Genomic DNA, 14,809 nt, shown 5'->3' with positions numbered 1-14,809 from the left:
GTCAAAAAATCCTAAATTTTGGAACATCCGAGCGCATTCAGCCTAAAAGCAAGTACATCAAATTTGTAGAAAATCTGTTTAGTTATAGCTATAGCTTCCATATATATGCTTCATCCGATTTGGTGTTTAAGTCCCTCATATTCGTAATATGCATTCGATAACAATGATATTTGGTACCAGTTATCTCATAGTGCTCGAAAGTACCTTTGCCAAATTTTATCGAGAATGGCTAAGATTTGAATATAGTTCTCATATATTATATCCTTAATCCGATTTCAGGCTAATATCAGCCCAAATAGAGTGTATTTCGTGACGTACGTTTCCATTGTGTGGGACTCGCCTTCTCGAAGTGATATCAGCAATGTTATTTGGTATAAAAGATTAAAATTTCTCCGTCCAACTATAACTGCTCTAAAGCCAATGTTGATAGTTGATAGATGAACTTCAAATAAATTCTTTTGTTACGGGAACTCTACTTAAGATACATAGTGGTGTAGGATATCATATAGTCGGTACCGCCCGACATTTGACTTTTTCCAACTGGTTACCTAACCATAAAATTTAGGTAAAGTTATAAAATACTTCAAATAGGAAGGTGTTTTTTTATGGGGTCTATAACATATTATTCTAAATTTAAAATTACAGCTTTATATATACCAAAGAGCAGAAGGATAATACCTTTACAAATTTTTTTTTAAATCGGTTCAAATTTGGATATATCTCCCGTATATATTACCCTATAATATATGTAAGTCATAACATGCTGTCTTATAACATTGGTATTTGGTTTAGTGGAAATCGATTAAGATATAGCTTCCGTATGTTAGATCCAACCAATTTCAAATGTAAACGTAATTAATACTTAATTTGGCTCTACTAAAAATTCATAATGGTGCTGGGTATCAACAAGTCTACATCGCCCGACTTTTGTCTGTCCTTATTGGTTTCTTTTTCGAATGTATGCTATTCCAAAAATTGCTTTCAGTATTTTCATAAAAGAAAAAAAGTACATATTAAAGTTGTTCAAAAGTATTCAACATTCATTTAACAAGATATACCTACCCAAATGCCCAACAGTGTGTATGAAAACAAAAACAATTTCAACGACTGCCTCAGTCACACAAAGCAAAGAGAATTTTACCCTTACCCTCTTTCACTTCTCTTACATACGTCATCATCATGGCCGTCGTCGTCATCAGCACCATCGCATGCCAAAAGCAAAGTGTAGAATTTTTGTACTCGATGCCACACACAGCCAACCAAACACCCCACGAACGCAACAATCATCTGTTTGGGGGTACATATTTTGCACATCGTCCGCTGTGACGGAAACGAAGTAAAAATTCTATTTTTAGATTTCTGTTGGTTTGGTTTGTAAATACAAACGAAGAATAAAAACGATGTTGAACACATCCGTCAGCACAAGTCAGGTTGGCCGAGCGGTCTAAGGCGCCAGATTTAAGCTCTGGTTCCCGAGAGGGAGCGTGGGTTCGAACCCCACACCTGACATAGACGAAGCATATTAATGAAAGGTGGAAATCTTTTGTTATTTTTTTCATTTATTTTGCGATAAATGAAAAAATTAATTTGTCAATTAAAAATAAAAAAATAAAATAAAAAATATTCATTTTTGGTTGAGAAAAGGTTTTTAATAATGTGGGGTCGTTTATGTTTTTTTTTTTATCGAAGCTTAAAAATGTTCTTATTTAGTAATAGATATCAATATTGAATTTGTTAATGTTCTGCATTTCTTTATCACAAAAAGTAAAGTAGTTTTTTGCTCTACGTTTTGTTGAATTTTTTCCAAACTATTTCAAGGGCATTTTGTTGAAAAAAATTTGTGTTCATTGTTTCAAATAATAAAGGGTGAGGTGAAAAAACTGCAACCAACTTCAGATCGCTGTCATTTCTAAGTCCGAGAGATGTAAAAATTATTCCAGTGACAGCTCATTATATTGATTCCAAGCGAATAAAAGCATTTTGGTGATAATTTTCCAGAAAAAAGTTATTCGTAATGGAATTCAAGGGTGATAGTGCGATTTCTTTATGTTTGGATGGAAAATCACAAGTACCTATCGTAAGAGCACTCCAGCAGTTAAAAGTGAATAAATCTTTTGTGTCTCGTACCATCGCTCTTTACCGTGATACTGGTAGCGTAGCCCGACGTCAAGAAAGTGGACGGAAGAAAACAGCAACATCAGCAGAAATGATTCGAAAAGTAAAGAAGCAACTTGATAGAAAAATGACTCGTGAGCTGAACATATCGCAATATTCCATTCGGCAAATATAGAAAAAAAACTCGGGGTAAAGCAATTGAAATTCCAAAAAGTGTAAGAACTTACAACGCAACAGAATGAAAATAAACTCAAAAGGGCCGAATTTGGTTTTCTCCGATAAGAAAACATTCGTTGTCCAGCAGTTTGTAAACAAACAAAATGATCGTGTTTACTTGCCAAAGAGGTCTGCTGAAAATGTGCACCTTCGGTTAACCACCAGAACTCAAGCGCCGGCCAAGCGCTTCGCCGGGAATGGGCCAAAATACCACAGAGCAACGTTAGGGCAGCGTGTGACGGTTTCATTGGCCGTTTGAAGGCCATAATTTATGCCAAAGGTGACCAATTCGATCAAATCTAAACTTATTCTAAAATTTGATGCTATTTCCGACATTTTTTGCTTTCATTCGATAAAATTTAAAAAAAAATGTAAAAATTATGGCGTTTGACTTTATTGCATTTTTTTATCTCACCCTGTATATGCAATATGAAGGCAATACATGCAATGCTTTAAAAATTCGTTGACCAGAATAACTATTTGAGAACCATACCCCAATAAAAATATATAGGTTATTAATATAAATAAGACTTCCTTTTTCAATTACATACATACAAACTTATTTGTATGTACACTGCATTGTGGGCACCAAAAATTCCCATTCCCGTTCATTTATTCATACTCCCCAAAAGGAAATGACTAACAAAAGCCGACAAATCAGTTGCACTTTTTCCGGTTATTGTACCATTTCGTTTGCTTTTGAACAATTGCTTCTGTTTTTTTTTATTTTGTTTGGATTTGTTTTCAAACTGGACAAAAATATTAAAAATTGTCATACCACCGCCAGCAGTGGTGGTTGGGTCTCCCTTCCACAAGCAAGCAAACACATAACTGCTTTTTGGCATTTGTAACAATTGGTTGGTTGGTGGTTAGTTGGTTTTCTGGTTAAAAGGTAGCCGACCCAGACAGTCAGGCGGATTGTGGGTTGGTAGATTGCACCATAACCACGACCAGCACAAAGACCCCCACCACCACCACCATCATAATCATCTGAGATTCAACTGGATTTGTTTAGTAACTGCTATCCGAGTGTAGCCATGGTCTGATTAGGGCTTTGTAGAAAAAATACACTTTTTTGTTTAGCCTTTTTTCTAGGCAATGGGGGGAAACTGCTACTAGAAAAAACAACATGTCTGTCATTGTGTTATTCGTTTGCTGGTTTAGTCTTTGGAGTAATAAATATATATCTATCTATATGTACACACACATATGTATGTACTATATGTTTGTAGGTATATAGTTTGTTTACTTTTCCCTTTATCGTAATATTACTACAAATTGCTAACTGCCATTGTTGCAAAATTATGGCAGTGGAAATATGAAACTGCAAGAAAATATTAATTTTCAGTTAATGAAAATATTAAAGAGAATTGTAGAGTCAGCAGAAGTTGACAGCAAAAATATACAAAACTTTACCATAGTTTATATTAATCATATTTTTAGGGAAAGTATTTTATTTGATTTGTTAACATTTACCTTAAATTCAATAAAAGTGATTTCAAAAGATTCCAAAATCAATTACCTGAAATAAAAAAGAATATATCCATAATAAATGAAGTGTATAAAATAATTAATAATAACAAGATAAATAATAATAAAAAATAGATAAAATAATTAAACGATTGTTATATCACATTGGATAATGAATTACTGAAATCACAGTACTCAAATAGGAAATAATCAGTAGTTCTTCTGGACATACATATACAGGGTGAGATTAAAAAACTGCAACCAACTTCAGACTGCTGTCATTTCTAAGCCACTCGTCCGACAGCTGTAAAAATTATTCCAGTTACAGCTCATTATATTGTTTACAAGCGTACAAAAGCATTTTGGTGAGAATTTTCCAGAAAAAAAGTTATTCGTGATCGAATTCATCACGTGTGATTTCTTTATATTTGGCTGGAAAAACACAGTTGGCTATCGTTAAAGCACTCCAGCATTTAAATGTGAATACGTCTTTCGCTCGTTACCGTGTACCGCGTAGCCCGACGTCAAGGAAATGGACGGAAAAAAACAGCAACATCAGCAGAAATCGTTCGAAAAGTAAAGAAGCGACTTGATCAAAATCCGCGTCGCAGTGGCCGAAAAATGATTCGTGAGCTGAACATATCGCAAATATTCAAAACATGAGCGATTGAAATTTTAAAAAGTGCAAGAGCTTACACGACAACAGAAAGAAATAGGCTCAAAAGAGCTAAAGAGTAGCTTCGCTTGGCCGAAAGTGGTGAACTGCCGAATTTGGTTTTCTCCAATGAGAAAACATTCGTTGTCCAGCAAAAACAAACAAAATTATCGTATTTACTTGGCAAAAAGTTCAGCTGAAAATGTGTACCTTCGGTTAGCCACCAGAACTTAAGCGTCGGCCATGGTAATGGTGGGGGCTGCCTTAACACCCGATGGTCGCTCTCCGTCCGTGTTAATCGACGGTGGCATCAGAATAAATGACGAATATTATCCCGAAAATATTCTGGAGCAGACCTTGGGCATTCCAACAGGACTAAGCACCGTCTCACTCAGCACGTGCCACCCAAAAATGGTTACAAAATGAGGTTCCTCGCTTCATTTCCAGCGCACATTGACAACCAAAATCTCCGGATACCAATCCGTTGGACTATTGTGTCTGGAGGATTTTGGAAAGCAAGGTCGGCACTAAAAAATACCTAAGTGTCGATAACCTCAAGCAAGCGCTTCGCCAGGAATGGGCCAAAATACCGCAGAGCAATATTCGGGCAGCGTGTGACGTTCATCGGCCGTTTGAAGGCCATAATTCGTGCCAATGGTGACCAATTCGAACTTATTCTAAAATTTGATGCTATTTCCCACATTTTTTTGCTTTCATTTAATAAAATTTAAAAACAGTATGTAAAGTATGTAAAAAAGTAGTAATTATGGCGTTGCAGTTTTTTATCTCACCCTGTAGTCATTGATATTTGCCTCTTTCACAGGCAAATATTTACGTCATTTTTGATTCGTACAATATTGACAAACAACGTGGCGCCCAATACGACTTATAATCGTGGATTTTTGTATTTTTGTGTATAATAAAACCACTAATAATTCAAGTGGCGCCCAATGCGTTCTATAAACTTTTAAATATCTATGTTAAAACCCAACTAAGTTGGTTAGTTCTATTTAATATATACTCTTTCCAAATCAAATTTAACGATTTTTTGAAAATCAACTTTATAAGAATATGTTTCCAAGACTATCCGGAGCTACAGTCAAACATTTTTGGAAGAACTATTGGAACTAAATTATGGACGTGTCGAGCAATGTAGTATTTCATAGTCATTGGTATTTTCCATTTGGAAAAATCCAAATCCTACTCAAAAAGTTCATTGGTTCCATTTAATTTGTATATACAGCTTGCAAATCGCTTCAATGTAATAGATTTTAATAATTGTTTTAGAAAATTTGTTGGCGAAACATTGCAAATTGGGAAAGTTTGAAGTGGGGCCCAATGCAGCATTTCACTGTTATAGCGTTCGTCATTAATTCTCAAACAACGTGGCACCCAATACGACCCTTAACTAATAATTACAAATGTGGCGCCCAATTGAACATTTGTGAGAAATATTATTTGCAGTGAGTAGTGGGTGTCATCCCTAACTATTAAGCTTGTAATTTCCAGAAAATCGTCTGTTAACAGAAGAACCTTCTAAAGGGATTCTGAAGACAGATGAACATCTAGAGGTATTCTAACGCAAGAGAGCTTCTGAATGTCTTTTATAAACAAAAAAAAAAAAACTTTCTACTATAGACAAAAGACATAATAAAGGTCTTCCACAGATAGATGAGTTTGAATAAATTTCGCCCGAAACTATAGGAGTCTTTTTCTCTTCATGGTGGTGTAGGATACAACTATTTCATATTTCCTTCCACATTATTTGTGTTTTTGTTGGGCCTGAGCTTTTTTCATTGCAGCGAGATGCCTTCCAAATATGTCGTCTCATGACTTAATTATTAAATTGCTTAATTATCACATTAAAAACACATACTTTAATGTAATTAATTACGATGTATGGTCCATTAATTAACGCCAGACAATATGTGCCAATAAAGGTATGGCAAACATGTTCCAAAAGGCATGACTATAATAAATCCATCTGAAGAATCCACTTGGTTTGGCAAGAAGTCCAACTGGTTTCTGTTGCTAGCGACAATAAGAAAACATAACGACACTAAAGATTATTAAGAACGGAACGAACATCTTCGTTGCATTGTTTAGAACAAAAAAACGGAACAAGTTCAAATTGAAACACATATCACCATCGCAGAGGAGTAACGAATTAATTCTGCATTCAAGTCACTCAGCCAACACAACAAACTAAGATCTGGAGTTCTGGATTTTATATGCAACTACATATATGCCATAACACGAATTGAGGAAACCGAGGAAAATCACAAAATAACTAAAGAAACCGTTAAAACATTACATATGGACGGCGTCGTCGTCATCAACTTCATGCATGAATACCTATATGAAATAATACTAACAACAGCAACAACATTCGCTGGCCAAGAAAATGCGAATGAACTGATTTGCACAAAAAAAAAATAAAATAAAAAAAGGAAAACAAGAATGAAATGAAAAAACTTGTTGAACTTGATATTGAACTGAGTCGAACCAACAAAAAAGGCAGAAACAGCGAAAAAGTCGATTTCTTTCTGTCCAAGCCATAATAATCATCGACAACAAGTTGCAGCATGCCAGGCTGGTTTGGTAGTGGGCATAATACTGATGGTGTTAGTTTGCGGAATATAAATTGTTAATGGGTTATTACATGTAAACAATACTAAAGTTATTATAATTTTATGTAAAAGTTTTATAGGAAACCTTTCAATAATGAACTTTCAAAGATAGTGTTCAACATCTTCAAGATCATCATTTGCTAAAATTATTTTTTTCAAAATCTTTATACTGCGCTTTTTATTACAGAACCCGTTTGTGGTTTATGACAGATAGAAAAACCAGCAAAGAAAGTCTTAAAGTCGGGCGGGGCCGACTTTATTATACCCTACACCACTTAGCTAATTTAGTAGAGCTCCGTATAACAATTAAAAGTTTCTATGGGAGAATTCAATCATACACGCTATGATTGTAATTATAATTTAAAATTCAAAGGACTAAATGTGCCGAAGCATTTGTATCTTTTAAATTCGAACTAGTATGGCCCATTTGGTGCACAATTAATTTGAAATCGGATAAAAATATATATGGGAGCTATATCCAAATCGGAACCGATCTCGATAAAATTTTGCAAAGATATTTCTGAGCTGTATTTGATATATTTCCCTGAATATCGTTGTTACGGAGTGCATATTACGGCTGTGGGTAAGAAATATAACAAATCGGATGAACAGTATATATGGGAGCTATAGCTATATCTGAACCGATCTTCACCAAATTTGACATACTAGCTTCCAGACTCAATTTGGTCGTAAGTGCCAAATTTCATCCCATTTGGGCAAATATTAGACGTTTGGTGCACAATCAAAGGTAAATCGGACGAAGTTATATATGGGAGCTATATCCAAATCTGAACCGATCTCGATACAAATTAGCAAATGTATTTCTGAGCTGTATTTGATATATTTCCCCAAATATTGTTGTTACAGAGTGCATATTACGGCTGCGGAGGACAAAAATTACAAATCGGATGAACAATATATATGGGAGCTATAGCTATATCTGAACCGATTTCGATCAAATTTGGCATACTTATTTTCAGGTGCAATCTGATCGTACGTGCAAAATTCCATACTATTCGGACTGATATTACACGTTTGGTGCACAATAAAAAGCAAATCGGAATTTTGACCGATTATCTCCAATGTCAATAGGGTTCGTCTTTGGGCCAAACAAATGATTTGTGCAAAATTTCATCTGGATAGGGCAATAAATGCGAACTGTGCTTTGTTTACAAAAATACATTGACAGACGGACGGACGGACATGCATAAATCGATTCAGAATGTGATTCTATGCAGATCATCAAAAGGAACTATGGGTCTATCTCGTTTCCTTTCGTATGTTACAAACAAATGCACAAAGACATAATACCCTGACCACCTTGTGGTGTAGGGTATAATAAGATCTTATATCATGATGCAGTGCGAAATTTCGCGGAAATTGTCTTATATTCACAACCTCTGTCGTGCTAACGGGATTTCAAAACAATATTTGAACAGTTTGATTTCTAAATAATTTACGCCATATCTCCGATAGAAATCAACGTCATGTATATGTAATTTTGCCGGGAAGTTACATCTGTGTTAAGAATATCCAAGGTTATGGTCCATTTTACCCGCTAAATATTATCCGATGGCCATTCAAATGGGTATACTTTTGTCCTAAACTTAAATGGACCAGTAAAGCGACTGCAAATTCCAGATAGGCTTTAATTTTGAACAGAAAAAACTTGTTATCATATTTTAATAGGGACTGAGGAAGGACGGGCACACATACCTAGGTCAAGTCAATATCGATATGCTTGAAATTCACAATCATTTGCTTTGAGGTATCATAAACCTTTTTATCTTTATTTTAAAATACAAGACGTGCACCGATCCACTTTACAGAGGTGCTTCGCTTGGCCGAAAGTGGTGAACTGCCGAATTTGCGTTTCTCCGATGAGAGAACATTCGTTGTCCAGCAGTTTGTAAACAAACAAAATGATCGTGTTTACTTACAAAAGAGGTCAGCTGAAAATGTACACTTTCGGTAAGCAACCAGAACTCAAGCGCCGGCCATGGTGATGGTTATGGGCTGCCTTAACACCCGATGGCCGCTCTCCGTCCGTGTTAATCGACCGTGGCATCAGAATAAATGCCGAATATTATCCCGACAATATTCTGGAGTGTGTATTAAAGCCTTGGGCACGCAAACATTTCCGTAGCAGACCTTGGGCATTCCAACAGGACTAAGCACCGTCGCACTCAATACGCGCCACCCAAGAATGGTTACAAAATGAGGTTCCTCGCTTCATTTCCAGCGCACATTGACCACCAAAAGCTCCGGATACCAATCCGTTGGACTATTGTGTCTGGAGTATTTTGGAAAGAAAGACCCAAATACCGCAGAGCAACATTCGGGCAGCGTGTGACGATTTCCTTGGCAATTTGAAGGCCATAATTCGTGCCAAAGGTGACCAATTCGAAAAAATCTAAACTTATTCTAAAAAGTTGATGATATTTCCGACAGTTTTGCTATCATTCAATAAAATTTAAAAAACAAAATTTAAAAATTATGGCGTTTGACTTTGTTGCAGTTTTTTATCTCACCCTGTATATTTCTAAAAGCTATTTAATTTTTTTAAAAAAAATTTACGATTGATCTTAAAAAATATTCTGTTGTTGCAAAAGTGTCAGGCTTTATCCCTTTATTGTTGTTTTTATAAAAACAACGTCTCTTTATTAGTGGATCGCAAAAATCTACGATTATATGTTTAAACAAATATTCCTAAGAAGTCCACGATTATGTCTTCGTAGAATATTCTTAAAAATTCATGATTATATCTTCAAAAGCATAAGATTTAATCTTCAAAAAATATTTGAAAATCCATAACAAATTCAATATTCGTAAAAAAAACTCAATTGTTATTGTTCTCCATGTGATGTCTGCACTATCATAATAATTTACATTGTTTTACTTACACAATAACCCTTTACCTCAATTTACTGCAGTGATCTACAAAGCGTTCACGCCACAAATGGTCAAGCCAACAATCATTTCCAGCTGAAACCAAATCCAGAGACTTTTAACCAAAAAAAAAAAAAACAAGTTTGACAAAAAGAAAGAAAACTCTTCAAGACAAACAAATGGGAAAAACTGGAAATAATTAAAGAAAATGTGACCAACCTAACTGAGCATTTAAACAAAATGGGAATGGATGACCGACCCGCCATTCTTAATCGTAGAAAAACTCGTAATAATGGAATATTTTTCACCAAAGAAAGTATAACAATTACCAGAAAAACGGATCATTGTCCGTTGTTGTTAGAACCATAAATGACTTGAAGCTCAATTAAAAAACATCGCTGTCGCCAAGAAGCAAAGCGACAGATATACTAACAGACAGACAATAGTTAAAAGATGTAATTAAAAAAAAAACTTCGCTTTTAGTGGTGAATGGTCTGTGTGTGCGTGTATCTTTTCGGAAGGAACATGTTGTTTGTTCTTGTAACGATGTTCTTGACGGTCCATAAACCTTTTTTGCTTTAATTGTTTCGAAAAGGTACTTGTTTTGATATGCCAAGATACAAAATAATGTGAATGGGTTGGGGGGGGGGGGGATAGTTAATGTTATCCGACCAGTACTTTGTTTTTTTTATGTTTTAAAATTCATAAGAAGTTGGATGGAAAAATTTCATAATGAGTAATTTCAAAATTTATTATGAATGAACTATATAGTAAATAAAAGAGAAAAAAAATACTTAAAAAAATAAAATGTTTCGCAATTTGACATGTGGCACCAAAAAAAAAATATTTTTAAATATTTTGGGTTCAAATATAAAATAAATAGACAAAAAACGATATATTTTTACATTTTTTTATACCCTCCACCATTCTGTGGAGGGTCATTCCGTTTGTAACTCCTCGAAATATTCATAACAGACCCTACAAAGGATGTATATTTTCTGAATCAGCGTAAAATTCTAAGACGATATATATCTGTTGTAATCACGCTATCTTTCGAACAAATTGAGACAGAAGGCTAAAATTTTGCATACATGCATAGTTTACCAGTAGGCAGGTTAAGTTCGTAAATGGCCCATTTACGTACACGTTTTCGTATAGCACCCATATTACGGTATTCATGATTTTAGCGACATTATTCACCAGAATAATCGTTTCCAAGTTCGTATTTGAAGTTCGCAATGGGTACTACAGCCTATGACAAAATTTTTTGTATGCAAGACCACGTATTCGTATAGCCCCTATATAACGGAGGTACCGTTAATCGATATTTTGATGATTTCAGCAATATATTATTCACGGATATCACATTTGAAGTTCTTAATGGGCACTATAGGCACTATGACAAAAAATTCGTATGCAGGTCCACGTCTTCGTATAGTCCCCACATAACGGTTTTAATTTAAGTGGTAGTTCTCGGAATTTTTTCTTTCTTTTTTTGAAATCGTTCAAGTTCCTTCCAAATGGTGGAGGTATTAAAAGTTCGGCCCGGCCGAACTTAGCTGTTTTTTACAATTTTTTTTTAATTTTATTGAATAAAAGCAAACAATTTCGGAAACAGCATCAAATTTTAGAATAAGTTTAGATTTGTTCGAATTGGTCACCTTTGGCACGAATTATGGCCTTCAAACGGCCAATGAAACTGTCACAAGCTGCCCGAATGTTGCTCTGCGGTATTTTGAGCAATTTCCGGCGAAGCGCTTGCTTGAGGTGATCGACACTTTGGTATTTTTTAGTGTCAACCTTACTTTCCAAAATACTCCAGACACAATAGTCCAACAGATTGGTATCCGGAGATTTTGGTGGCCATTATGCGCTGGAAATGAAGCGAGAAACCTCATTTTGTAACCATTCTTGGGTGGCACGTGCAAAATGCGATGGACCTGAGTCCTGTTGGAATGTCCAAGGTCTGCGGTCAAAATGTTTGCGTGTCCAAGGCTTTAATACACCCTCCAGAATATTTTCGCGTTAATATTTGGCATTTATTCTTATGCCACGGTCGATTAATACGAGCGGAGAGCGACTATCGGCTGTTATGGCGGTCCATGGCCGACGCTTGAATTCTGGTGCACATTTTCAGCTGACCTCTTTGGCAAGTAAATACAATCATTTTGTTTGTTTACAAACTGCTGGACAACGAATGTATTTTCATCGGAAAAACCAAATTCGGCAGTTCATCACTCTCGGCCAAGCAAAGCAACTCTTTAGCTCTTTTAAGTCTATTTTCTTTCTGTTGCGGTGTAAGTTCTTGCACTTTTTGGAATTTCAATGGCTTTACCCCGAGCTCATTTTTCAATATTTGCCGAATGGAATATTGCAATATGTTCAGCTCACAAGCCATTTTTCGGCCACTGCGATGCTGGTTTCGATCAAGTCACTTCTTTACTTTTCGAACCATTTCTGCTGATGTTGTTTTCTTCCATCCACTACCAGTATCTCGGTAACGACCGATGGTACGAGACACAAAAAGATTTGTTCACATTTAAATGCTGGAGTGCTCTAACAATAGCCACTTGTGGTTTTCCAGCCAAATATAAATAAATCACACTATCACGCTTGAATTCCATCACGGATAACTTTTTTCTGGAAAATTCTCACCAAACTTCTTTTATACGCTTCTAAACAATATAATGAACTGTCACTGGAATAATTTTAACAGCTGTCGTGCGAGTGGCTTATCAATGATAGCAGTCTGAAGTTGGTTGCAGTTTTTTCATCTCACCCTGTATGTCCTGTAATAATCTTCTTTAAAAACCGGAATTATAGTCAAGTCATCACCGCCGAAAATATTCTAAAAAACCCATTATTATTACATTGCAGGAACCTATATATAATATACTTAAAGAATAGCGATTATATCTCAGATAGTCTTTTCGAAAATGTTTTTAAAGATCCACGATTATGGCTCACTCAGAATATGATTGTTCAGTGACTACAAATGTTAAGGTAAAAGTAAGACTCCCTCACAAAAACCTGGAACGATATTAACCATTTTTTACCTTTAGATACATGGCCGTTGTTTCTCATAGAAAAAATGGTCAACTGTTCGATTTCGGTGGGGTCTAATATCTATGCGCTTATTTAAAATAGATGGCCCTTTGGTTGTTAAACTATGTAATTAAATAAAATTACATTGTAACATTTTAACCAGAAATAACAGTTACAAGTCCAAAAAACGAAATTGTTTACATTAAATTACGAATGAAAGCAAGCCAGCATTAAAATTTATTCAGAATAATAAAATGTAATGCAAAAATTAACCCAAATTTTAAATTTCAAAAAAACCGCTCCAGCATAGACTGAAGTAACAGGAAGGGGAGGAAAACAAGCTGTGTTTTGTTAAATACCAACAGCCCAGATATAATAATGTTTGGTTGTTAAAGACCAGCGAGATAGATAGGGTGAATGGTAACGAAGCGTAACAGTCTGGCGGCAGAGCCTGGTATGGAAGGCTATAAAACAACAGAAATGTTACGCACCATATTACTCGTATACTATATTATCTGTTTTGCTAGACCAACAGTCTTCTTCCTCTAACCAAAAGTGTTTGAATATGGACATAACGAAATGGACACAATGAATATTGCACTGGAATAAAACTTTTTTATACCCTCCACCATACTATGAAGGGTATATTAATTTTGTCATTCCTTTTGTAACTCCTCGAAATACTCATGTCGGACCCAAAAAAGTATATATATTCTTGATCAGCGTAAAATTCTAAGACGATGTCCGTCTGTCTGTCTGTCTGTTGTAATCACGCTATCTTTCGAACAAATTGAGATAGAAGGCTAAAATTTTGCACACGTGTATATTTTGCCAGTAGGCAGGTTAAGTTCGTAAATGGGCCCTGTAGATCCAAGTTATCATATAGCCCCCATATAACGGTACCTCCCGATATTCGGTATTTTGATGATTTCAGCGACATTATTCACCGGAATTGTTTCAAATTTGGCATTTGAAGTTCGTAATGGATACTACAGCCTAAGACAGAAAATTATCTGTGCAGGTCCACGTCTTCGTATAGCCCCCATATAGCGGTACCCCCCGATATTCGGTATTTTGATGATTTTAGCGACATTATTTAACAGAATCGTTCAAAATTTGGTATTTGAAGTTCGCAATGGATACTACATCATAAGTTAAAAACTGAGCCATGTAGGTCCACGTCTTCATATGGCCTCATATAACGGTACCTCTCGATATTCGGTATTTTGATGATTTTAGCGACTTCCAAATTTGATATATGAAGTTCGTAATAGATACTTCTGCATAAAACAGAAAATGGGCCATGTAGGTCCACGTCTTCGTATAGCCCCCATATAACGGTACCCCCCAATATTCGGTATTTTGATGATTTTAGCGACATTATTTACCGGGATTGTTTTAAATTTCTCATGTGAAGTTCGTAATCGATACTTCAGCCCATGCCAGAAAATTGTCTGTGCAGGTCCACGTCTTCGTATAGCCCCCAGATAAAGGCGCCCCCTATATTCGGTATTTTGATGATATTAGCTACATTATATATAGATTTTTCTTCATGTTTCGCATTTAAATATTGTAATAACTTATGACAAAAGTTGTCTATGCAGGTCCACGTCGTCGAATAGGCATTCGGTGTTTTTAAGATTTTAACAGAATTTTTAACGGATTTTATTTATTTATTTTTTTTTTTTTTTTTTTTGGAAATTGCCAAATTTGTACCGTATGGTAGAGGGGTTTAAAAGTTCGGCCCGGCCGAACTTACAGCTTTTTTACTTGTTTTTAAATTAAAAAG

At 35.4% G+C, this 14,809-nt stretch overlaps 1 non-coding gene across 1 annotated transcript; it reads left to right on the top strand.

Annotated features, from left to right (window-relative positions):
- Positions 1 to 1,425: 1,425 nt before the first annotated feature.
- On the top strand, positions 1,426 to 1,509 carry TRNAL-UAA (transfer RNA leucine (anticodon UAA)). Its single transcript has one exon. It is a non-coding gene; the product is annotated as a tRNA-Leu (tRNA).
- Positions 1,510 to 14,809: the final 13,300 nt, after the last annotated feature.

This window comes from Musca domestica, unplaced genomic scaffold (genome assembly GCF_030504385.1).
Source record: "Musca domestica strain aabys unplaced genomic scaffold, Musca_domestica.polishedcontigs.V.1.1 130, whole genome shotgun sequence".
Classification (NCBI taxonomy): domain Eukaryota; kingdom Metazoa; phylum Arthropoda; class Insecta; order Diptera; family Muscidae; genus Musca; species Musca domestica.
Note: the sequence above shows the minus strand (reverse complement) of the source record. Positions and strands in the feature narration are given on the sequence as shown.